The sequence below is a fragment of the Dermacentor albipictus genome, chromosome 2, assembly GCF_038994185.2.
Source record: "Dermacentor albipictus isolate Rhodes 1998 colony chromosome 2, USDA_Dalb.pri_finalv2, whole genome shotgun sequence".
NCBI lineage: Eukaryota > Metazoa > Arthropoda > Arachnida > Ixodida > Ixodidae > Dermacentor > Dermacentor albipictus.
The window spans coordinates 82388144-82394143 of record NC_091822.1 but is presented as its reverse complement, the minus strand read 5'-3'; positions in this window follow the sequence as shown (position 1 = coordinate 82394143).

Genomic DNA, 6000 nt, shown 5'->3' with positions numbered 1-6000 from the left:
TTCTGCAGACTGAATTGTACAGAATTTGTAAATTCCTTCTAGAGATGCCATCTATGCCACAGCTTTTATGGTTGAACGCCACAGCCTATCCTGAGACAATCTCATGCGGACGTCCGACGGGTTTTGTTGCTGTTTTGACCAAATTAGTAAATAGTTTAATATATTCATCAGTGTCATCAGCCTATATTTATGTCCACTGCAGGAGGAAAGCCTACCAGCGATCTCCAATTATCTCTGTCTTGCGCTAGTTGATTCCACCTTGAGCCTGCAAATTTCCTTATTTCATCACCGCACAAATTTTCTGCCGTCCTCGACTGAGTTTCCTTTCCCTTGGCACCCATTTTGTAACTCTAATGGCCCCCCGGTTATATACCCTACGCATTACAAGGCCTGCCCAGCTCCATTTTTTCTCCTAATGTCAACTTCAATGTCGGCTATCCCCGTTTGCTCTCTTATCAACAGCGCTCTCTTCTGGTCTCTTAACCTTACGCCTAACATTTGCCGCTCCGTCGCTCTTTGCGCCGTCCTTTACTCGTCCTCGAGCTTTTTGTTAACCTCCAAGCTTCTGCGCTATATGTTAGCACCGGTAGAATGCAATGACTATAGTCTTTTCTTTTCAACGACAGTGGTAAGCTCCCAGTAAGTAGTTAGTAATGCCTGCCCTCCAACTCATTCTTATTTTTCTGTAAATTTCGTTCTCATGGTCAGGGTACCAAATGAGTGATTGTCCTAGATAAATGTGCCTCCTACAGAGACTCTATAGGCTGACTGGCGATCCTGAATTCGTACTTCCTTGCCAGGCTATTGAGCATTTGCTTTGTCTTCTGCATGCAAATTTTCAACCCCATTCTTACAGTTTCTCGGTTAAAATCCTCTCATTTGTTGTAATTTGTCCCCAGCGTTCCTGAGCAATAGAATGTCATCTCCAAACCGAAGGTTTCTGAGATATTCGCCGTTTATCCTGACTCCTAAGCCTTCCCAGTCTAACAGCTCGAATACTTCAGAGCATGCAGCGAATAGCATTGGAGAGATTGTGTCTCCTTGCCTGGCCGCTTTCGCGATAGGTAACTTTTTACTTTCCTTGTTGAGGACTGAAGTAGCTGTGGAGTCTTTGTAGATATTTCCGAAGATATTCACGTGTGCCTCCTTGATTACGGAATGCCTCCATGACTGCTGGTATCTCTATTGAATCGCTTGACTCGGCACCGGACGCATCGAAGTATACAACCGACAGCGTCCATGGCACTTTGCCAAGATAACGAGCTTGGCATAGCGCCAAAAATGATGTCAGCCAGTTCTTCTGCCAGTTGCGTCTGGTGCCGAGTCCCTTGAAATCCCGCGAAAGTGAAGGGGGAGAGTTATAGCACAGCGAGTCAGCGGGCCAGTGTAGACGCCAATGCGCATGCGTAGTACATCATACAAGGTGCCGCTGGCCTGCTGTGCCCGCTGGCTCACTGAGCTATTATACTCTGGAATCCCGATCGTCTGAAAATACCGCCCAGAATGATGCCCATACAGGCTCTAACAGCGACGATTGAACGGAGCGGGACAATCCGTGCACTTGGTTTCGTCGTTTTTGCAGCCAAAAAAAATAAGGAAAAAAATCCCTGCAGGCCTTCCACTTCTCCACACGCGTGCTGCGCGTCGATACCACCGTCGATACCAGGGCAACATGGTGGCGCTGCTAGCGGCGGCGCTATCGTGCCTCGAACATCCCTATAATTGATATCGCAATAAAATTTGGCAGTTTCGCCCGAAGGGCCAAGCATTCAAAGCGATAGCGAGGTTGAGCGTTGTGCTGAAGCTCAAAAATGCTACGTGGGGCAACATCTTGGCGCAACATAGCATGCGAGGAACCTGCTATACTGTGCAGCAGAAACAGCGCCCTGGCCGATCCTGGCGTCTCATAACGCCCGCGGGACGAGGAGCGCCGTCATCGGAGTTGCAGGCGTCGCACTTCACTGGTGCAGGAGATGAGACACAAGGAAAACCGTCAGTGTTCGTAGCGTGAAGTGCACCGTCCGTTCCACTCAGACCGTTACGTGCACCACGGCAGGGTGTTCGCACCGCTACTCGGCAACACTAGCGTCGGTACGCACAACGCCCACGCCTTCAGCGGGAAGCCGTACGCTGCCCTGACTTTGCTGCAGAGCGGGTGGAGCGGAGCGTGCGGCTTCGTCGATTTTGCAGCCAAACGAACAACGCCTCTCCCGCGTCTATAACGCTCTAAGCCAACGCCTCGCCTCCTCTATTTTCAAGCGCAGGCAACGCGTGTGCCGTCGATACCATGACAGCACGGTGGTGGCGCTGCCAACAACGCGAACGCGCTTCGAGTGTCTATATAATTGCTATCCTTTATAATAAAAGCGAGAGGGTGGTAGTTTTCTGCATCCTTCCATGAGGCAGCCACCGCTTCGAGACACTGTGGCGATCGGCCCAGCTAAGCCAGTGCCCTAGCTTCGGGGTCAGCCCAGGTCGTAATCCTACATTCTGTAACGTTTCATCGCCGCAATACAACAAATCGGTCATCGTCACAACCGTCGTGCCGTCGCCTTGCCGTTGTCCTATGTCACACACACGCTCGCGTCACAAACACAATTTCCCGCACTACGCGGACATGTTCCGCCATCTGATAATGTTTTGCGGTACCCTAAACAATGCTGATAGCCCGTTACTTGCAGAATACTTCGCATGAGAGTAGAAGCTTGGGAGAGTTGGTAGTAGTTTATAACGGCGGTATTGCGTAGCGCGCGAATGTAGGAAAAAAGACACATAAGAGTGAAGAGCACTCTTTACTATTCTCTGCTATTTTTCTTACACTGACGCGCTACACTCTAAAAAACAGTGCCACCCTTTGCGGTGTATATCTGCCTCAAAACAGTAATCGTAATCTGTCTTGCTTACGTTTCCTTTCAGGAAAACGCTGCGCTCGCTACTTTTCTGTCGAGAATGCATGCTCTGTCATGCTGGTAATGCGCATGCCATTCGTAACTTGGAAAAGCGGGCAAGAGAGCTGAGGATTATTGTTGCGAGGCAAATGTAAACTCCGAAGCGTGCAACTGTTTAAGAGTGTACGCAATACCACATGCTTCGCACGACACTGATTCCCACGATGCGTGGAATATGCATAATTTATTTCTAAACGTACGTTTGCTTCTTTTAGTTTTTGTAATGTACCTTGTAACACGGCTTTTAAATGCTATAGTAGATCCTTATGTTTTCAATCGTCGTTACGTTCATTCTCGATTGTCGCCTTTTTTCCGCGTCGAGTGGCCAATCCTTGAAAGTCACTATACTCATGCATTCTGCAAGATTGTCTATTATATTGTGTTTACGTCGAAAAAGAACTATCGAGGAAACCCACTTCTCTAAACAAGTAGCTCTCTCTTCTTTCCACTCGTGATTCAGGTCCAGGAGCTAAGAGGCCTACCGCTTTCTTTTGTTTGTAGAATTTTTGTGGAATTTAAGCCATTTTTTAACTCTTTCACTAACAAGAAAAAATTACGCTGTTTCAAGCTTTAGCATACAATACGGCATAATGGCTTGTAGAAACATAATTGATGTTTCAAAAGACGTAAGTTGCGATAAAGAAATAGTTTATAGAATTTAGGCAAAATTTCCGAAGATAAAATTTTTACGCCATTTAAAATATCGATAGATCATAATAAATATTTAGAAAAATAGTATATTCGTTTCAGATATAAATGTTCCAAGAAAACCTTTCTTAAAAACGTACTCGCCACACATACCTCTTGTCTTAAAGTGTAAACACAAATATCTCAGTCGTTCCAGTGACCATGCCATGCAGTGAAGCACTTCTGCGGCTTTGCGGCAGTCAAGCATTAGGGCAGTCAACGGAATAGGCAACCACAAGTTCCTCGATGGACGAAAGCGCTTGATTTTCCTTTAGCGGAGAAAAGACGAACTCGCCCAGCCATGCGCATATGCATGTCCAAACCCTCTTATCCCTCTAGCTGCACTGCGCCCGCGCTGCACATGGCAGCTCCTTTCCTCGATTGACGTGAATTCGAAGTGATCAAGGGTGGTCAAACAAGGTATGTGTCCGTTGCACACTTATAGGCGCATTGCCAGGTAGCGCCACTGTCGGATGTCAGATAGCACCACTACACAGTCACTTCACCGTTTGTTGGGGCGTGGCCGGCGTGTCTGTAGCACGGCCTCCGAAATTGTACGGAGAGTGATCTCGGAGGACATAGTTGGGTGCCTCCAGCAGAATTTTTAAATTGCAGTGCGGAGTTGGCTCGGTGCTCGTTATGGCAACAAACAATGTTCCCGTGATTATAGCGACAGGAAGTCTTGAACTGAGAGGCTTGGATGCGTTGTCTCGCAGCGCTAACCTCAAGAAGGAAAAGCTCATGCTTACAGCAGGCCACGTCTACGAAGATGAGGAGGTGGTGATTGCAGGTGGTTTAAAAATCACCGGGGCATGCGTTCCTCAAACCAGAATACCACAGCGACAACGCAGAAATTTATTATGGAAATTACTTGCAGCAGCAAGCACATCAGTAGCTTGACGGTCACGCAGGCAAGTGTATAATTAAACACACTACGGCTGTTGCTCTGCCGCAACATAGGCAGTAACCTGCCTTTGTTTTCCACGGAAAGCGTATCCCAGGCTGTGGAAGATTCACACGAGCATAAATAAATCAAGCTAGAACGGCTTGGTGGCTTTAGCTACGTATCTTTAGAAAACTACCGTTCATTGTGCCAGGTGCTTTAGGTTTGGGGACACAGAATGCCAGTTCATCGATGTGCTCATTGCAGAGACGAACGACCTCTAAAATTAAATTGCTTCACCTGATACTGTTGACGATAAAAAAGTGCTGCTTTTCCTACGGAAAAAAGACAAAACACACCTCCAAATTTTCTTTTTTTTGTTGAAGTCTAATGAACACACAAAGGTTTTCATCGGAAGCGAATAAGTTTATAAGTTCGGTTGGTTTTCTGTTCGGAATGACGTTTTCACATCCTTCTTTGGCTGGAATTCTACATGCCAGGTTCGCTTAATGTTTCACCGAAATACAGATTTGCATTAAGGTGAAGCAAACTAAAACATATTCACCGTGTTGACACACGCAGCCTCAGCTATCCCAAAACACCGGCTGTTCCGTTGCAAAATGCAGTACTTCGTCATGTGTGCAAGTAACCAGCTGGCAGAGGGAACGTATTTTAGAATGGGGGCACTGCTTAACGCGCAAGCGACTTTCAAAGAAGTCTGCGTACAGCGGGAAAGCCGACTACAAGACTTCGCAACGCCGCATGAGCGTGTTTGCTTGTTGTAATATGCTACAAAACAATTGCCGTCTGTTAATGGCAGTTCTGACCATGTAGAAGAAGCATATCTGCAAGCCTAAATTTAGGTTTTAATGTCCGAGTGTCACTGAACAGCCGTAATCACTCGAATTCACATTCGACAACTCCGTGCACATAGGTCTCTGCGATAGTTTATAGACTTGGCGGGCACTTTCATGCGCAACTAGTGCTCTTCCCTTCCGTTTCTCTGTTCGTTCGCTCATTCGTTCGTTCGTTCGTTCTCTGTTCGTTCGCTCTGTTGTTCGCTCAGCCGAAGCCAGCAAACCGGACGTACGCCAGCTTACCGTCCCTGCCTTTCCTCTCGTCTCTCTCTTCCACCGGCTAGTACGCTGTGTGATAGCTCGTCCAGTTCCAATACCCCGCTCGCGCATTTGTTGTGCTGGCAACGCGGCAAAACGATTGTTTCATGGTCGGTTGCGCAACGCGTTCGACAGCAATCTCGGAACTTGTGGAGTGTATATTTACGGCTGGCCGAGTATCGCCAGAAAAGCGGCGACACAAGAGTCCTCGCAAGAACTGTTTGTTGCTACCGATACGAAGATCGAAGCGAAAGAAAGCGAGGGAAATCACGGATGAGAAAGGCTTGGAATCAGTCGTGCGGGAAACGCCTTACCTTGAAGGATCTGCGTAGAGTGGGTGCCGTTGTGTCGGTGCATACTTGAGCGG